We start from the raw sequence: 17,536 nt of genomic DNA, 5'->3' as shown, positions 1-17,536 counted from the left end.
GGACAACAAATTAATTATAGATTAGAAAATATCGAAATGAGTAGGATTAGTTACTCAACTCCAGTAATGATAAATCTTGTTTTAGGTCATATTTTCAAAATGGTAGTGAATTCAATGTCGGTGCAGTCATTTCTTAGAGTAAATCGACCCCATAGAGTTCGAAAATGCACTCCATTTCCACCTCGGACATCCAGAAGTACCCGTAATCGTACCTGACCATACCCTAATTTAACCAACTCATGAAACTAAAAGTCATGATATGGAGTGACCTCTAAATCACCTCCGATCAACTGAAATTTTTTTATGCGCATTACTGAATCATAGTTGAATAATTTAAGGCTTGTGGAGACAATATCTGAATTTTTTTTTCTTTTTGCCGTTTTTGGACCACCCTAATATAACTATATATACATATATAGTTACGGTTGTGGAAATTCGCATTACACCATAAAGGGTCCTCAAGTGAGATATATCGGTAAGTTCATGTGTAGTTAGCCCAAACCCGTTGTATAGAGGGAATATATGTGATCCATTCGGGCTGCGACGCTTCAGTTAGCCGTTTTTCTTTGGCTATTGTTAAGTTGGTGCAAGAACAACAACGAACATCGCCACAACCAACATCTCAAGGATCACGCCATTCACTACACGACGCCACCTCCCACAACTACACTACCACATCTTCGCCACTCGCCATTCAACGAGCACCGTGCGGTCACAATCTCCGCGGGACGGATGGGAGGGCAGAGTGGCAGCGGCGGCCGGGGTGCGAAGGGGCATCTCCCGCCCGAGTCTTTCATCCCTCGTCGTACGGCGCGTGCAAGAACAAAAACCAACAACGCCTGTGGGATTTTCCCTTCTGCTTTTCCCACGCTTTGGCATAGGGGAGGTGCAATTTGGGCCAGAGGTCAAAGGTGAAAAAAGGCAGGGGCCTGATTTTGGGGGAATAATTCCCTGGCCCCGAGCCAAGACTGACTTTCCTCGCCCCCCTCGCACGGCGCGGGGAGGAGGGAACGAGAGGGCACGCCCCTTCTTACGAAGCTTCCAGAAGGGAGGTGGAGCCAGAAACGGGGCAGGGCGAAGGGCGGAGCCCCACGCTACAAAAGGGGCAGACGAGGAGGCTTCGTGTTGGTCTTCATGTTGGTCTTCTGGTTCATCGTTGGTCTACTGGTTCATGGTCGTCTTCTGGTTCGGGTCGCGAGCTTGTTGTTCCTGCCTTGCTTCTTTAATCCATGCTCGAGCGCGGAAAATAGCGCCGAACAAACCCCGTCCGTTTCCCCAAAACCCCGTCCGTACTGTCGAGCGGACCACACGAGCGACGCGCGGCACGAGCTCGCGGACCACGCTGGAGGGGCTCGGAGTTGCGGTCGCAAAAGGAGGACTCGACGTGCTCAGGGAAGTCGCACTTCCATTTTCTTTTGGGGTTTGGTGTAAATGTGTGTGTGTGGCGCCAGTCTTGTAAAGTACAACTGTTTAAGTGTTGTAATAATAATATTTGGTTGTAGCTCTGCATTGTGTCCTTGCTTTTATATGTGCATTACTGTATGGCTGTATATACGTGCTGGTCTGTGTGTGTGTAATAAAGTGCTTGCTTGTTCAACTGTTTTCCCATTTCGCTTCGTCTTTTCCCTTGTTTGAAAGTTCCATCTTGCATCACGTAAGGGATTGATAGTGGGTTTAAAACACCCGGTAACCAATCTGAACCGTCGAGGTCGACGATAACTCCGCTCGGTTATCCCTGCAGCACGGAACAAGCCGCTTAAGCGGTTCGTGTCCGAAGTCGACCTGCGGCGAGGTACGATCGCCCGGTCGACCACTCGCGCACATACTTAGGTAGGTCGAATTTGGCGAGCAACCCTATCCTGCGCGGGTGGGCAATTGGCACGATCGTGGTGAGGTTAAACCCCCACCTGTTGCGAGGTCCTTGGCAGTAGTTCCAAGAGGGTCACGACTGAATTGTCCGTTCCGGTGGGCGACGTGTCGCGATTAGTGTTACGTGGCCGATCGCACGCCGGCGGGCGCGAATTCGCAACTATATATATTGTTGCGGATTCGCGCCCGCCGGCGTGAGAACGGCCACGTAACTCGAATCGCGGCACGTCGCCCACAGGACGGACAATCCCGTCGTGACCCTATCGGACTAACGCCGGGAACTAGTCACGGGTGGGCATTTCGGCCTCACCACGATCGTGCCAATCGGCCCCCCGCGTGGGATAGGGTTGCTCGCCAAATTCGACCTACCTAAGTACCCACACGGAGGGTAGACCGGGCGATCGCACCTCGCCGCAGGTCGACTTCGGACACGGGCCACTTTAAGCGACCCGTTCCGTACTATCGGGATAACCGAGCGGTGTTATCGTCAACCCCGACGGTTCGATTAATTATCGGGCGTTTTAGCCCACGACCAACCCTTTACGTGAAGTAAGATGGAGATTCAATAAAGGAAAAGACGAAGCGAAACGGGAAAAACAGTTCAACATAAAGCACATTTATTTCGCGATGGCACACGGATAGCACACATATACAATTATACACCAAAAGCAAATGTAAAAGTGGAAGAAACACAACAATTCTGCACAAAAAGCAAATGTAAAAGCAAAACACAATGCAGATCTACCACCGACTACCGAGCACACGGCAACACTTATACAGTTTTACTTCACAGACGGCGCCGACAACACATATACTCAAAGCAAAAGAAAAAGGGACCACCCTCAACTACAAGGGGGCAGACGGGCCTGGGGCCGAGACCGCGTCGAGCCTACCCGTCTGGTGATGAGCCGCAAAATGGCGGTGGCGCCCCGACTCTGCGGGCCTCGCTGGCACTGCCTGGTATGGGGTGGGAACGGGGCCCCCTTCTCGCACTATCTCAGCGCGGGGGGAAACAGGAGGGGGTTGTTGATGCTCGGGGGAAGGAGGATATCTCGCTGGCTCGGGTCCCGCGACGAGCGTCTCCACCGCGACCTCGGTCGCGTTACCGGCCTCTCCTCTCCGCAGCTCCCCGACTCTGACACGAGCGCCCTCTCGACTGCCTTCGCTGCCGCCACCTCTCCAACTCTCCCACTCCACAGCTCCGTCCAACTGCTTTCTCCGACTCTTCTCTTCTCCACTCTCCTTGACTGACTCTTTCCAACTTCTCTACTCAGACTCTTCCCAACTCCACTGCCGGCGAGCGAACGCGGCCCTTTATAGCCCCCGGGGCCTCGCTCCTTCACCTTCAACCCTTTACCTCTGGCTGGCTCCCCATTGGACAGAGGAAAAGTGGGCGTGAATGCTTTTTGATCCATGAATCTGCATATAGCGATTATACTCCGACGCACCTCGCCCCACGCTCGCCGATAGGACGGAACAGAAGTGGGTGTGAGTCGTTTTTGATCCGATTGCTTCGGAAAGGCTGGTGTTTTTGCACCCGCTGCTCGGTGCGCGCCCTGCACGAGTCCAGGATCGGCGCCCACAAGCGGCGCGGGAATGGCGGTGATGCGATGGTTGCGAGAGTGAGATGTGACGGCAAGGGTCGTGGCTGTTGTTGTGAAGCGGCATTGCGGTTGGTGGTTGTTGTGTGATGGCTGTTGAGACGTGGTTGGTGGTGGTTGTGATGGTAGTAATGGCGGCTGGTCCAAAATAAAGATAGTAAAAGAAAAACGGCTATCTAGAGGGGTCGCAGCCCGAATGAATGACATTTATTCCCTCTAAACAACGGGTTTGGGCCTAACTACACATATACTTACAGAGATATCTCACCTAAGGGACCTGAATGGTGGTTTGCGAATTTCGTCAACCACAATATATATATATACATATATATATATACATATATATATATATATATATATATATATATATATATATATATATATATATATATATATATATATATATATATATATATATATATATATATATATACATCTTCTTCTTTCGGCTGCTCCCGTTAGGGGTCGCCACAGCGGATCAACAGTCTCCATTTCGCTCTATCCTCCATTGACACTCCAACCACCCGCATGTCCACCCTCACCGCATCCATGAACCTCTTCTTTGGCCTTCCGCTTCTCCTCCTGCCTGGCGGCTCCATCTTCAGCATCCTTCTCCCGATATACTCCACCGGGTTTGGGCCGAACTACACATACTTACAGAGATATCTCACCTAAGGGACCTGAATGGTGGTTTTCGAATTTCGTCAACCACAACACTACCCCTCCCCTTTTTACAGACTCGTCCCGAGTCGTCAAATTTTCGTGTGCCATCATGTGTAGTTTTCCCCTAGTACATTTTACCTACGGATCCCTGAGTGCGACATTCATGGTATTCGTGTCCCCAAAATAAATAACCTGAGGGCTGAGTAACTACCTAAACAAACTCAGTCACACGGACGACTTAAATAAAATTGCCGGCGCTAAGACAGACATGCCGGGGGCGCACTCATATGTACAGTACATCTTAACCTTAACTTACAAATTTTACACTAAACCATGGCCCAGGATCAATGGACTCTGCAAAAAGAAAGCAGTTAGCAGGGAGCCAGGCTGCTCACATGCAGTCAATGGCTCAAACAATGCAGGTGACAGGGAACGTGGCCGGCTGCTCACACGCAGTCCAAGGCCTTCCCTTTTGAAACTGAACGCAGTCAAAAACGGTGCATGGGCTGCACAAACGCAGTCTCCGTGCCAGCTCAAGTGGCACACGCAATGAACACAACGAATGGATGGATGAATGGATGGACGCAAACACGGTGCACAGGCCGCCACTGCAGGCCCGTGTTGTAGCTGCCAACAGGGCAGTTCTCGCAGCTTGCAAACTGTTGCCTTGCGGATCCTGGCATACATGGAAATGAACAGGGGGGGGGGGCAAAGCAAAAATTGAACGGGGCTGGTGAACAGGGGCAGTGGGCATGGCATGGCAAAGGTGATCAGGCAAACACAGCCTGCAGAACAAGGCCGCTGCAGGCAAACACAGCCGGCAGATGAACTGGCCGGCACAGGCCTTGCAGAAAACAGCTGCAGACGATCCGGCCGGTACAGGCCTTGCAGCACAGCAGCTGCAGCCGACACAGGCCTTGCAGCAAAACAACAGCTGCCGATGAAGTTGGCCGGCCTCTGCCTTGCAGTAACGCAGCCAGCAGATGAAGCTGGCCAGCCTTTGCCGTTCAGTGGAGGTTGGTGGAGGGAGTGCGGTGGTGCTGGCCACTCGGAAGGCGGGCTCGGACCTACCTACCTGTCTCCCTCCCAACCTATCGCCTTTGCCTGTCATTGTCTATACCCACTCCCTTAATTTGTCAAACCCCAATTTAGCCCCAACTTTTTTTTTTTAACTTCCCCACTATAAATCGTCCCCTAACCCCCTTTATCGTCCTTGTTCGGCTAACCTATCCTGTCACCTAGCCTACTCCCAACCCCTACATTCCCTTCCCGGAGGGGAATAAGGGAGAGCTAACGTCCTGTGTCGAGGCCCAACGAAGCCCCAGGATGGCCTCCCCAGAGTTCAGCGATCTATAACAAAAGTGGGTCCAGCGGCCCACAACGACAGCGAGGGGATGGATGGTGCGGAGGGGTACATCTCCTAATCTACCGGAACCATTTAACTGTTACACTACCCCGGGGCTTTCAACAAGCCCCTCTCGCTTAAACTATTGGTTCTAACAACCCAGATTCCCGTCGCCTGTGTTGGTGTCCTCACAATTTCGGGCCTCGCCCCCCAATTTTCTCTCCGTGCCCTCACACGGTCTCATGGCTGGGACACGTGGCTCCCTTTGGCAGGCACGACCCTCTGCCGATTCTCCGACGATGGCACCCCCGGGCACTACACTGCCTCCGAGCCTACCAGCTCCCTAAACACCGGGGAGTGCCCCCCATGGCATCTCCCCTGAAACGCACACGTGGCAGGCTGGCTTCCCAGGCCCCTTTCCGAGGGTCACCCGTGCCCACAACACTGCCCACGCGGCTAATGGCGCCCCGGGCCCCCGCACCAAGCAGGCGCACCCGTGCCCACTACGCTATCCCGGCCCCCCATGGGCCCTTGGCCTACTACGGCCGACTAGCCTGGTGCCCGGGGTACCCACTCAGCGATACTCACCTTTCGCAGCCACGCTCCCAGCCCGTCAACAGGGCTCCTGCACCCCTCCAAACGGGTTTCGAGCCTACATTCACACCAACAGCAAAACGACTTCCATATTTGTTAATTTGACTAACCCACTTACTCAGTCTACACTGACCCCGGGGTCCCTTGGGCGGGAGTCACTCCTCCCCCCAATCACTCATCGCACCATGCAGTCCCCATTCGCTCCATACACACAGACCCGCTGGCCTCACTCACTCACCAAGCACATGCTTCCACTTCACTCACCAACTCTTCAACACACTCACGCTGAACTTTGCCATCCTTCTAACTACCTCCCCTAACTAACTCGTGCTCCCACGTCGTCCCTTAAACTAGTAGCACGTTCCTTTTAACACTACGTAGCTAATCTACGTCCCCTCTACATATCCACAAGTCTGTCACTGTCTCCAAATAAATCATTTTATTTCCCAACCTAAATCTCGCTATCATCCCTCTAACTAATCCATTCCACGGGCCCCATGAGGACTTACCCCTGCCCCATGGAGCCGGTCTAACTAAGCTAACCCTTCCCCCTAACTAGTTTCCATCCTGTGCCCTGGTAAGGGGGTCTTCCACCCCTTGCCCAGGAATCCTGTGCACCCGAAAGTGAGGCTTGCTGTTTTTATTTTTTATTTTTTTTCTAATTGCGCAGCACCAGCGCGGTAACTCACAGCTCGCGCACTTTGCACCTGCCCGTGACGTCATGCAGCTGCACGTGTACCTCGTCCCTCCTTGGACGGTACCATCCGGCAGGGATACCCCTCCTGCCGGATTCCAACCTCGCGTGCAGCCATGACGTCACCGTGCGCATAAAAAAAAACACAAGCCCCACGTCTCGAGGGATTCCCCACGCGAACACATGTGCTTTGCCCGTTGGAGCTTAACACACACGATCGCGTGGAGAACCCGTCCGGTCCAAATCCATAATCCTGCCTAAACTTTGTCCGTCCGCGGGATCGGCAAATCCACCGCGTGCGTTTCCGGACCGGGACTTCACTCTCGCAAGCGAGCACGTGGGGGCCTCGTGCGTTGCACAGCACGGACCTCGTGCTCGCTGCTTGGTGAACCCGGCACGTCCCCGAAACAACTACAGCCGCTACTCGGCTTTCTTTCCTCTGTCGCAGTCTCCGTCTCCATTCCACACAAGCACTCCCGCGTGTTACGACGCTAACACACCTCACCATTTAACTCACACCGGGAGACGCGGCTGCATGTTCACACATGCCGACCGACATCTCCCTTACATACCGCTCTCTCACACACACGGTCTCCCTTGCATAAACCATACCACTCACACGTGGTGCTCCATTCATACTGGCCGTTTCACTCACGCATGCCACCTCCCTCGCACACGTGGCTCCACTCACTCGCGGCCTTTCACTCACTCGTGCCATTTCCCTCACACAAACCATACTACTCACACACGCGGGGGCACTCGCCCGCGGTGCCTCATCCACACACGGTGCCTCACTCACACACGCGGGGGCACTCATCCGCGGTGCCTCACTTATACACCGTGCCTCACTCACACACGCAGGGGCACTCATCCGCGGTGCCTCACTCATACACCGTGCCTCACTCACACACACGGGGGCACTCAACCGCGGTGTTTCATCCACACACGGCGTGCTGGGAAGCACACACTCCGGCACACTCGCCACCACACCACTCACACACGGGGTCGCTTCCATACACGGGGACGCACTCACACCTTGCACCACACACACAGGGACAACCACACTGGGGATTCGTGTCCCCACAAGCGTCTCCGGGGCCTCTATACCCCCCAAGCTCTCCGTGCACCTGTCCACAGCACTCCTCCCCTCGACCTCGCAAAGCACGACCGAACCCACCTGGTTGTGACTCGCCTCAAGGGGGCATACTCCCTCCCCTCGTTCCTGGAGGAGGCCATCCAGCTGCTCGCACCGGGCCTCCACCCAGTCCGCAAGCTCACCCCCATTATCCTCCACTACCTCCGTGTGTGTGTGTGCGTCATTTACCCCGTCTTCATCGTGCAGTCTTCCCTCTATCGTTCCCATCTCCCGTGTCTCTGCCAACTCAGTCACCTCTTCACCCTTTACCTCCCTTGTCTCAACTATTATTTCCGTCTCTTCCCTTGTTATCTCCCTCGTGCACGTCTCCGTCACCCCAATTAGTTTGTCCCTCTCGGTTACCGTCACTTTTTCCATCAAGACCCTCGCCCAACACGTCCCCCGAATTATTTTTTCACCCGCCTCCACCGCGGGCCCGACAGCCGTTGCACTCCCTCCCAGCTCGTTCGCTCCCACACGTGGCGTTGCCATTTTAAGCTCCCCGGTTACTGCCTTCATGCCCGCCTGCAGGCTTCGGCCCATGTTCCGCGTCTCACCCCGCAGCCCTTTCATTTCTTCCTTCATTTGCTGTGTATTCGCATCCATCTTTTCGTTCATTTGTTGTGTATTGGCATCCATTTTTTCGTTCATTTGTTGTGTATTCGCATCCATCCTCGCTGTCATTGCCGCCAGCATGGCGCATAGCTGGGCCATGTCGGGTGCGCTTGGGTGAGCCGTTTCGGCAAGGATCGGGGGGTTTTGGTGGAGAGGGGGAGGGGAGGTGTCATACACCGCGGCCGCCGCCGCACCTATTTCGGGCTCTGGGTTCAGTTGGGGGAGTTCGTGTTCCTGCACAACCAACATTTCCTGCACGGGGTTTTCATCCTGGACCATGGATTCTACACATTCTACATCCATTTCTAATACCCCCGGCTCCCGCTCGCCTTGAGACAACGGCAACACTTATACAGTTTTACTTCACAGACGGCGCCGACAACACATATACTCAAAGCAAAAGAAAAAGGGACCACCCTCAACTACAAGGGGGCAGACGGGCCTGGGGCCGAGACCGCGTCGAGCCTACCCGTCTGGTGATGAGCCGCAAAATGGCGGTGGAGCCCCGACTCCGCGGGCCTCGCTGGCACTGCCTGGTATGGGGTGGGAACGGGCCCCCTTCTCGCACTATCTCAGCGCGGGGGGAAACAGGAGGGGGTTGTTGATGCTCGGGGGAAGGAGGATATCTCGCTGGCTCGGGTCCCGCGACGAGCGTCTCCACCGTGACCTCGGTCGCGTTACCGGCCTCTCCTCTCCGCAGCTCCCCGACTCTGACACGAGCGCCCTCTCGACTGCCTTCGCCGCCGCCACCTCTCCAACTCTCCCACTCTCCACAGCTCCGTCCAACTGCTTTCTCCGACTCTTCTCTTCTCCACTCTCCTTGACTGACTCTTTCCAACTTCTCTACTCAGACTCTTCCCAACTCCACTGCCGGCGAGCGAACGCGGCCCTTTATAGCCCCCGGGGCCTCGCTCCTTCACCTTCAACCCTTTACCTCTGGCTGGCTCCCCATTGGACAGAGGAAAAGTGGGCGTGAATGCTTTTTGATCCATGAATCTGCATATAGCGATTATACTCCGACGCACCTGGAGGCGGGGCCAAATCGCCCCACGCTCGCCGATAGGACGGAACAGAAGTGGGCGTGAGTCGTTTTTGATCCGATTGCTTCGGAAAGGCTGGTGTTTTTGCACCCGCTGCTCGGTGCGCGCCCTGCACGAGTCCAGGATCGGCGCCCACAAGCGGCGCGGGAATGGCGGTGATGCGATGGTTGCGAGAGCGAGATGTGACGGCAAGGGTCGTGGCTGTTGTTGTGAAGCGGCATTGCGGTTGGTGGTTGTTGTGTGATGGCTGTTGAGACGTGGTTGGTGGTGGTTGTGATGGTAGTAATGGCGGCTGGTCCAAAATAAAGATAGTAAAAGAAAAACGGCTATCTAGAGGGGTCGCAGCCCGAATGAATGACATTTATTCCCTCTAAACAACGGGTTTGGGCCTAACTACACATATACTTACAGAGATATCTCACCTAAGGGACCTGAATGGTGGTTTGCGAATTTCGTCAACCACAATATATATATATATATATATATATATATATATATATATATATATATATATATATATATATATATATATATATATATATATATATATATATACATCTTCTTCTTTCGGCTGCTCCCGTTAGGGGTCGCCACAGCGGATCAACAGTCTCCATTTCGCTCTATCCTCCATTGACACTCCAACCACCCGCATGTCCACCCTCACCGCATCCATGAACCTCTTCTTTGGCCTTCCGCTTCTCCTCCTGCCTGGCGGCTCCATCTTCAGCATCCTTCTCCCGATATACTCCACTTCCCTCCTGTGCACATGTACAATCCATCTCAATCTCGCCTCTCTCACTTTGTCTCCAAACCGTCCTACCTGCGCTGTCCCTCTAATATACTCATTCCTTATCCTGTTCATCCTCGTCACTCCCAACGAGAATCGCAGCATCTTTAACTCTGCAACCTCCAGCTCCGCTTCCTGTCTTTTGTTAGCGCCACCGCCTCCAAACCATACAACATAGCTGGTCTCACTGGTATCATACAACATAGCTGGTCTTATATACTTTCCCCTTCACTCTTGCAGCTACCCTTCTGTCACAAATCACTCCTGCAACTCTTCTCCACCCACTCCATCCTGCCTGCACTCTCTTTTTCACTTCTCTCCCACACTCTCTGTTACTTTGGACAGTTGATCCCAAGTCTTTAAACCCATCCACCTTCCCCACCTCAACTCCTTGCAACCGCACCATACCACCACCCTCCCTCTCATTTACACACATGTACTCTGTATATATATATATATATATATATATATATATATATATATATATATATATATATATATATATATATATATATATATATATATATATATTGTTACGGCTGTGGAAATTCGCAATACGTCATAAAGGTCCTTAGATCAGTTATCCCGGTAAGTTTATGTGCAGATAGGTTTCCCCACCGTTGTTTAGAGGGTTTTGTTCGTGTTCACCGGGCTGCGACTCTGAGATAGTCGTTTTTCTTTATCTATCATTATTTTGAACCAAACAAACAACAACCGCCACCAAGTCTGCCACAACGCCAAGCACGCAACGAACCTCCACACAAACAACCACCACCATCTTCGCCACTACGTCCGCTTCCGAACGCCATCCTCCACGGACCACACGACGACGTTTTCTGCGTCGGAAACCGTCCGAGAACGTCAAACAAAGGTGCGAAGGAAGGAACTGCGATGACGCGTGGGTTTTCCCGCCTATTTTCCCCGCGCTTGGTGTGAAGGGAAGGGGGCAGGGCAGCTCGCTTCCGATTGGTGGATGCACGGTGTGAGGCGGTCGGAGTGAGGGCATGCCCCTTTTCGAGAAGCTTCTCGAAGGAAGGTGGAGCCGAAAACGGGGTGGGGCGAAGGGCAGAGCCCCGCGCAAAAAGGGCGGACCGAACGCGAAGCTAAACCTGTGGTTCATAATGAGAGCTCTTCTTGTGCATGGTTTCTTCTTTTTCCTCTCACTTGGTTCATGCTCTCGTTTGCGCTGGTCCCCCTTCCTCGCTTGGTTCCTGCGCTCGGGATCCTGTGAGCGGCCTGTTGGTGGGAGATGCGGACGGAAGGCGCAGCAGTGCTGGCTGTGTGTGGACCTGCGCGTCCGGACGAGGAGCGCCGGAGAGAGCTTGCCGGCCACGTGGGAGACCCGGAACCAGGCGCGACCATGCTGACGGTTGTGTGAGCGGGACGTCGCGACTCGCCGACCATTGAGGGGGGCAGGTAACCTGCCACGGTCTCGCGGGACCCGTTCGGTCCTCCAGGTCCCGCGTTATAAAGTCCGTGGACCCTGTCTGCCACCCTCATCTTTGGGGGTGGCTATTTCTTGCTTTTGAACGAATGTTGGTGGCACCATGTCCTGTGAAGTAGACCTGCATAAGTGACTGTGCATGTACATTATTGCTCGTTGTCGGTGGTATTGCTTTTGTTTCTTGCTTGTACATTGCATGACTGTCTTGGCTGTATATAAATGTGCTTGTTATAAATGTGCTTTGTTTGAATGTTCCCTGTTCATTGCGTCTTTTCCCTGTTGAAAATGCCATCTTGCATCGTGGAATAATTAGTTGGGTTTTCAACACCCGGTAAGGAGAATTGGATCCGTCGAGGTCGGCGATAACACCGCTCGGTTATCACTGTAGTATGGAACGTACCGCTTAAGCGGTTCGTGTCCCAAGCCGACCTGCGGCGCGGTGTAGCCCCTCGGTAGGTTACCTGCGCGGGTACTTCGGTATATCGACATTCAGCGATTCACCCTATTTCGCGAGGGTAGAATGCGGACTGGGCTGTGGTGAGGTTAAACCCCCACCCGTGACTGGTTCCTGGCGGTAGTTCCAGGAGGGTCATGACTGAATTGTCCGTCCGGTGGGCGACGCGGTTGCGATTGGAGTTACGCGGCCGATTGCACGAATTCGTAACGATATATATATATATATATATATATATATATATATATATATATATATATACATACATATATATACATATATATATATACATATATATATATATATATACATATATATATATATATATACATATACATATATATATATACATATATATATATATATACATATATATATATATATACATATATATATATATACATATATATATATATACATATATATATATATACATATATATATATATACATACATATATATATACATATATATATATATATATATACATATACACATATACATATATACATATATACATATACATATATACATATATATATATATATATACATATATATATATATATATATATATATATATATATATATATATATATATATATATATATATATATATATATATATATATATATATATATATATATATATATATATATATATATATATATATACATATATATACATATATATATACATATATATATATACATATATACATATATATACATATATATATATATACATATATATATATATACATATATACATATATATATATATATATATATATATATATATATATATATATATATATATATATATATATATATATATATATATATATATATATATACATACACCTGTAAAACCATGTGGAGTGAAACACTCCCATCGGCAGTGAAACCAAAGGAACTGCAAAGGCGGATGTTGTAAGAACGTGGAAAGTTGGTTATTTCAGGCTTGAATCACGAAGGTATTTGTGTTGTTCAAAATGAATGTTTTTTTTCAAAAAATGATGTCTGCAGCGTATTATCATAATCTAAAAATATGCTCAACTTAATTTAAAAAACACTAACAATTAATGGTGATGACTACAAGGACAGATGACAACAAAACACCCGCAACAAAAGAAAATGTTTCTCACCTATCAATCAATGGACAGCCTCTCTAATTACAGAGGTCTTAAAATAAAATAATAATAATATGTCGTAATCAAACATTTCCATACAGAATTTTTTTTGGCTCCTGTCACAATCACATGTACTATTTTTGAATATCTGTTTATTCTGGACGGAGTTATGAGCTTCCTGCTCCCCCCTCTTCCCGTCCCCCTTTACCTGGTTTACTCCATATGTGCCTTTTCCCTCCTTCCCTCCTCTCTCCACAGAAACACTTTTTTTCCATTTTCCCCACCCACTCGTTCGCCTCCTCTATCTCTCCTATTATCCGACCTTCTCTTCAGTGTTCAAATTTAACCCCCCCCCTCTGCCCACCTCCACACATACCTTGTACGTACATAACAATGGTTGGCCCCTATACAAACACTCCAGTATATAGACAAAAGGAATTTGCAATAAATCAGGATGCTTTACTGCTCGTCCAAAGAGCTACCCCTTGAGGTTTTAGTGAGCTTATTAATGTCCACACAATGCTTCATTCAATATACTGTATATTTTATCAATGTATACATATTGGCCAAGTAGAAGCAAAGAATGCTCAGAGGGATCAACCGAGGTTGTGGATCTGCCGTTTGGAGAGGTTCTGGGTTGAAAGGATCGAAAACTCGATGAAAAACGGTGCCCAGCTGATGATCTGGGCAGTTGGGAAATCGGTCAATTGCTTATAAGTTAAGGTTATAACTTCAAATAAAATAGCTTTTGTAAGTACTTACCAGTACATAATATATCTGTGTTTGTGTGTTCATATATCTGTGTTTGTATATATATATATATATATATATATATATATATATATATATATATATGTATGTATATCTTATTCTTCCTTCGGCTGCTCCCCTTTTAGGGGTCGCCACAGCGGATCATCCGTATGATCCGCATAATGATTTGGCACATGTTTTACGCCGGATGCCCTTCCTGACGCAACCCTGGTCGCCTCTTACGACACAGGGATATGGTATATATATATGTGTGTGTCAGGCTGACTGCGAGACAGACAGACGGACGAAAACATTTGCAGTACCTTACTCGTCTCTGCACTCGATTGGGACAAGATACCATACAATTTGCCAAATTCAGAGCCAAATTACTGCTAAAATGCAGGACCGTGTTCTGATTTGTGTTGTACAGTGTTGAAGATGTAAAATTCAATTTAGTTAAGTATCGACCAAAGTCTGGAGACAGACAGTCAGACAGACAGAGTGCAACCCTGCTTTTCGCTTCATGCACGGGGTAATTATAACAGCATGTCGTTGTTATTTTCGAATACCATTTTGGCAAATGGAGCATCTGTACTGTTGAAGTTGTTTCATGGGAGGAAACAAGTGGCATATCGGTGTCTTCCCAGCAATATAGTCAGGAAAGGAATTTGTAAGTTGTCCAGGAAGCTGGAACACAAACAATGAACGACTCTTGTGTTGACCACAAGAAAAGTTTCATGAAGCTATAAAAAGCATAAAAGAAATTTAGATACCATGGCAACGTGTGAGTTTAGTCACGATAGTTCGTATTAATAAGATTATATAACTCACCCTTCATCCTGGGTGGCTTGAATTGCGCTTGATGTGGACTTTTAGATTTCAATGAATGAATACTATGGATCGGGTCTGGAGGGGAATAAACGGTGCAAATCAGATAAAACCTGGTTATATTCACCTTCTGAACAACGAGGAAGTCACTTCAACTCGGAATCTGGTTTATTAACTTTACTGAGGTTAAAATAAACTAAGAGTCAACAGATCGCTTCTGAGAAACAAACTTTTTTGGTGAATAAAGCTCGGCACTGACAAAACCCTGTAGGATGTTCAGCTTGGACAAATCCTTGGGTTTAACATTACAGAGTTGAATTATTCAAATAGGTCAATGTCCATTTGAAACTTGAACATTCTGTTACACCGAACAATTGTTGGCTCATTCCAAATGTAGTGTGTATGCATATATTATTTATTACTTATTATATTGAGGGTTGGAGGATAGCTTGGAGTTAGAGATATGTGTACTCGCCTCTGAGATGTTGGGCATGGATTTGAATCTTGGTCAAGCTATAAACTGTCATCCTGGTGATTCGGTGGCAAGGCGATTCATCAATGTGTGTGTACCATCCCTTGGATGGACGTTAAACTTGGTGTAACATCTGCCAACTTTAGTTGGTGGATGTTAAAGACCCCGCAGTGTCCTTCACAAAGAATAGGCGAGTTATCTCTGGAACCTTGAACAAATTCCAAAGTCCTGCACCTTCAGTCAAGTATTCTGCGTCAGAGTAGCGACCCATCCTTGATTGAAACTGCTTCGGTAGAACTGACACGAATTGTGCAGAGCAGGGTAAATGAATGATTGAAATGAAAAACATAAATATATAAAGATATATACATTATTGAAATATATATATATATATATATATATACTCGCCTAAATCGTTCGTAAAAACTTTGTGAACGTTCCTCTTGCGTACAAGATGTGAACACGTCACGGTCCGAAGAAGAATTAACTAAAAGGAGAGACAAGTTCCTAAAAGACTCCAACAAGCAGACCATCGCCATTGTTAGTCACCACCGCACAGGTATTTTGCATTGTGCGCTTCTCAGACATGGGACACGGATCGCCATCTCATGGAGCGTGCACGGGGCTCGCTCATTAGCTGCAGATCCGCTTGAGAGCCTCCGGTCCCTGAGCCCTTATCAGAGTGCTCGGCGGAACAACTGTTCGCTCTCTCTCCCTGGCTCGGCGACCCCTCGCATAAGAGGACTGTGCGCGGTGAGCCGAGGTGAGAGGGGAGCCGTGGCTGCCTCTGAAAAGACGGCTTATTTCGTTTCCTGGACGCTTTTGTCCACAACTATTTTTTCCAAATCGCCCCGCCGTTTCTAATTGGGGTTTTCGCGCCATGCGACCACCAACATCGCCTTTGAAAGTGGAAAAGGGGGTCTCTTGCTTGCACTCTTTCAATATCATTATGATCGCCTTGTCACAATCACATTCTTCAGTCTCTTTCAAAATGTTTCCATCAACAAAGGAAAAGGAAAAAATCTCCCTGTCAAGGAACATCTCATTTGACTATATCATCTCCCGGTGTCTTTATTAATTCGTTGAAGTGTTTCTTTGTGAATCCTAACATCGTTTGTATTAAATGGACTTGGAGACGTGCTGGTCTTTGGGATGGAAAGGGGTTTATTTGAGACCAATTATAAGCATTCCCATGATGTGGTCGTTATATATTAATCACTGGTGCCTTTCAAACAAGAGCACGTCCTATAAATCATCACATCAAGGTTTTCCAAATCAGGTTTGCACAGATTTTTAGGATTAAACATGGTGACTTTTCAAGAGTTTAGGGATTTAAATAGCAAATAAAACAACGTACCATTGCGTGCCACACAAATGGATGTTTTGTGACATTATTATAACGAGGATGTAACCAGACTCGGTGATGTAAAGGTCAGAGTGTCCGTTTTGAATATCAGAGGTCGGTGATTCGAACCAAAGCCGAATCATGCCAAAGACTTCAAAATGGTACGTGCTGCTTCCTTGCTTGATGCTCAGTCTTTGGAAAGGACAGAGCACGTACAAACAACTTAAGGTCGGCAACCATTGTGCAGGTTCTGATGGGTCTCACGGCCTTCTCCTGAATTGCAGGTCCTTATAAGGGAATATATATATCACACACACACACACACACACACACACACACACACACACACACACACACACACACACACACACACACACACACACACAATGAATGTATATATATATATATATATATATATATATATATATATATATATATATATATATATATATATATATATATATATATAGAAAGCTCTTTTGAACCACTCGATGACTCACTGATGTAAATGGTTAGTACCTTCTACATGGTGAAGAAAGCTGAAATTTTGCATACTGCTACAACTCAAAGCCAATATCTAAGGGGGGGGGATCACAAAACAGTTGGAAATTGTACATAAACAAAAACTTCCGTGAATAAGAGTCAGCCTGTGCAAGCTCTTCCTTCTCACTGCTGGCAGACAATGGAGCTGACACTGGAACTGGTTGCTAGGCAATGGTAACAAGCACCGCTTCTTCCTCTTGTTTTATAACTTTTGCCATAATCACAT

The 17,536-nt window shown here is 48.4% G+C and overlaps 1 long non-coding RNA gene across 1 annotated transcript in view; it reads right to left on the bottom strand.

Annotated features, from left to right (window-relative positions):
* LOC147012974 (uncharacterized) overlaps nt 1–17,536 on the bottom strand; it is a 180,006-nt gene that overhangs the window by 10,433 nt on the left and 152,037 nt on the right. Inside the window, exons 3-4 of the long non-coding RNA XR_015051137.1 lie at nt 14,954–15,028; nt 14,692–14,809 (exon numbers count right to left, since the gene is read on the bottom strand). This is a non-coding gene — a long non-coding RNA (uncharacterized LOC147012974). The remainder of the gene's footprint in view (nt 1–14,691; nt 14,810–14,953; nt 15,029–17,536) is intronic.

The sequence above is a fragment of the Eptatretus burgeri genome, chromosome 14 (assembly GCF_056783735.1).
Source record: "Eptatretus burgeri isolate ZD-2024b chromosome 14, Ebu_testis_v1, whole genome shotgun sequence".
NCBI lineage: Eukaryota > Metazoa > Chordata > Myxini > Myxiniformes > Myxinidae > Eptatretus > Eptatretus burgeri.
This window is presented reverse-complemented; position numbering and strand designations above follow the sequence as displayed.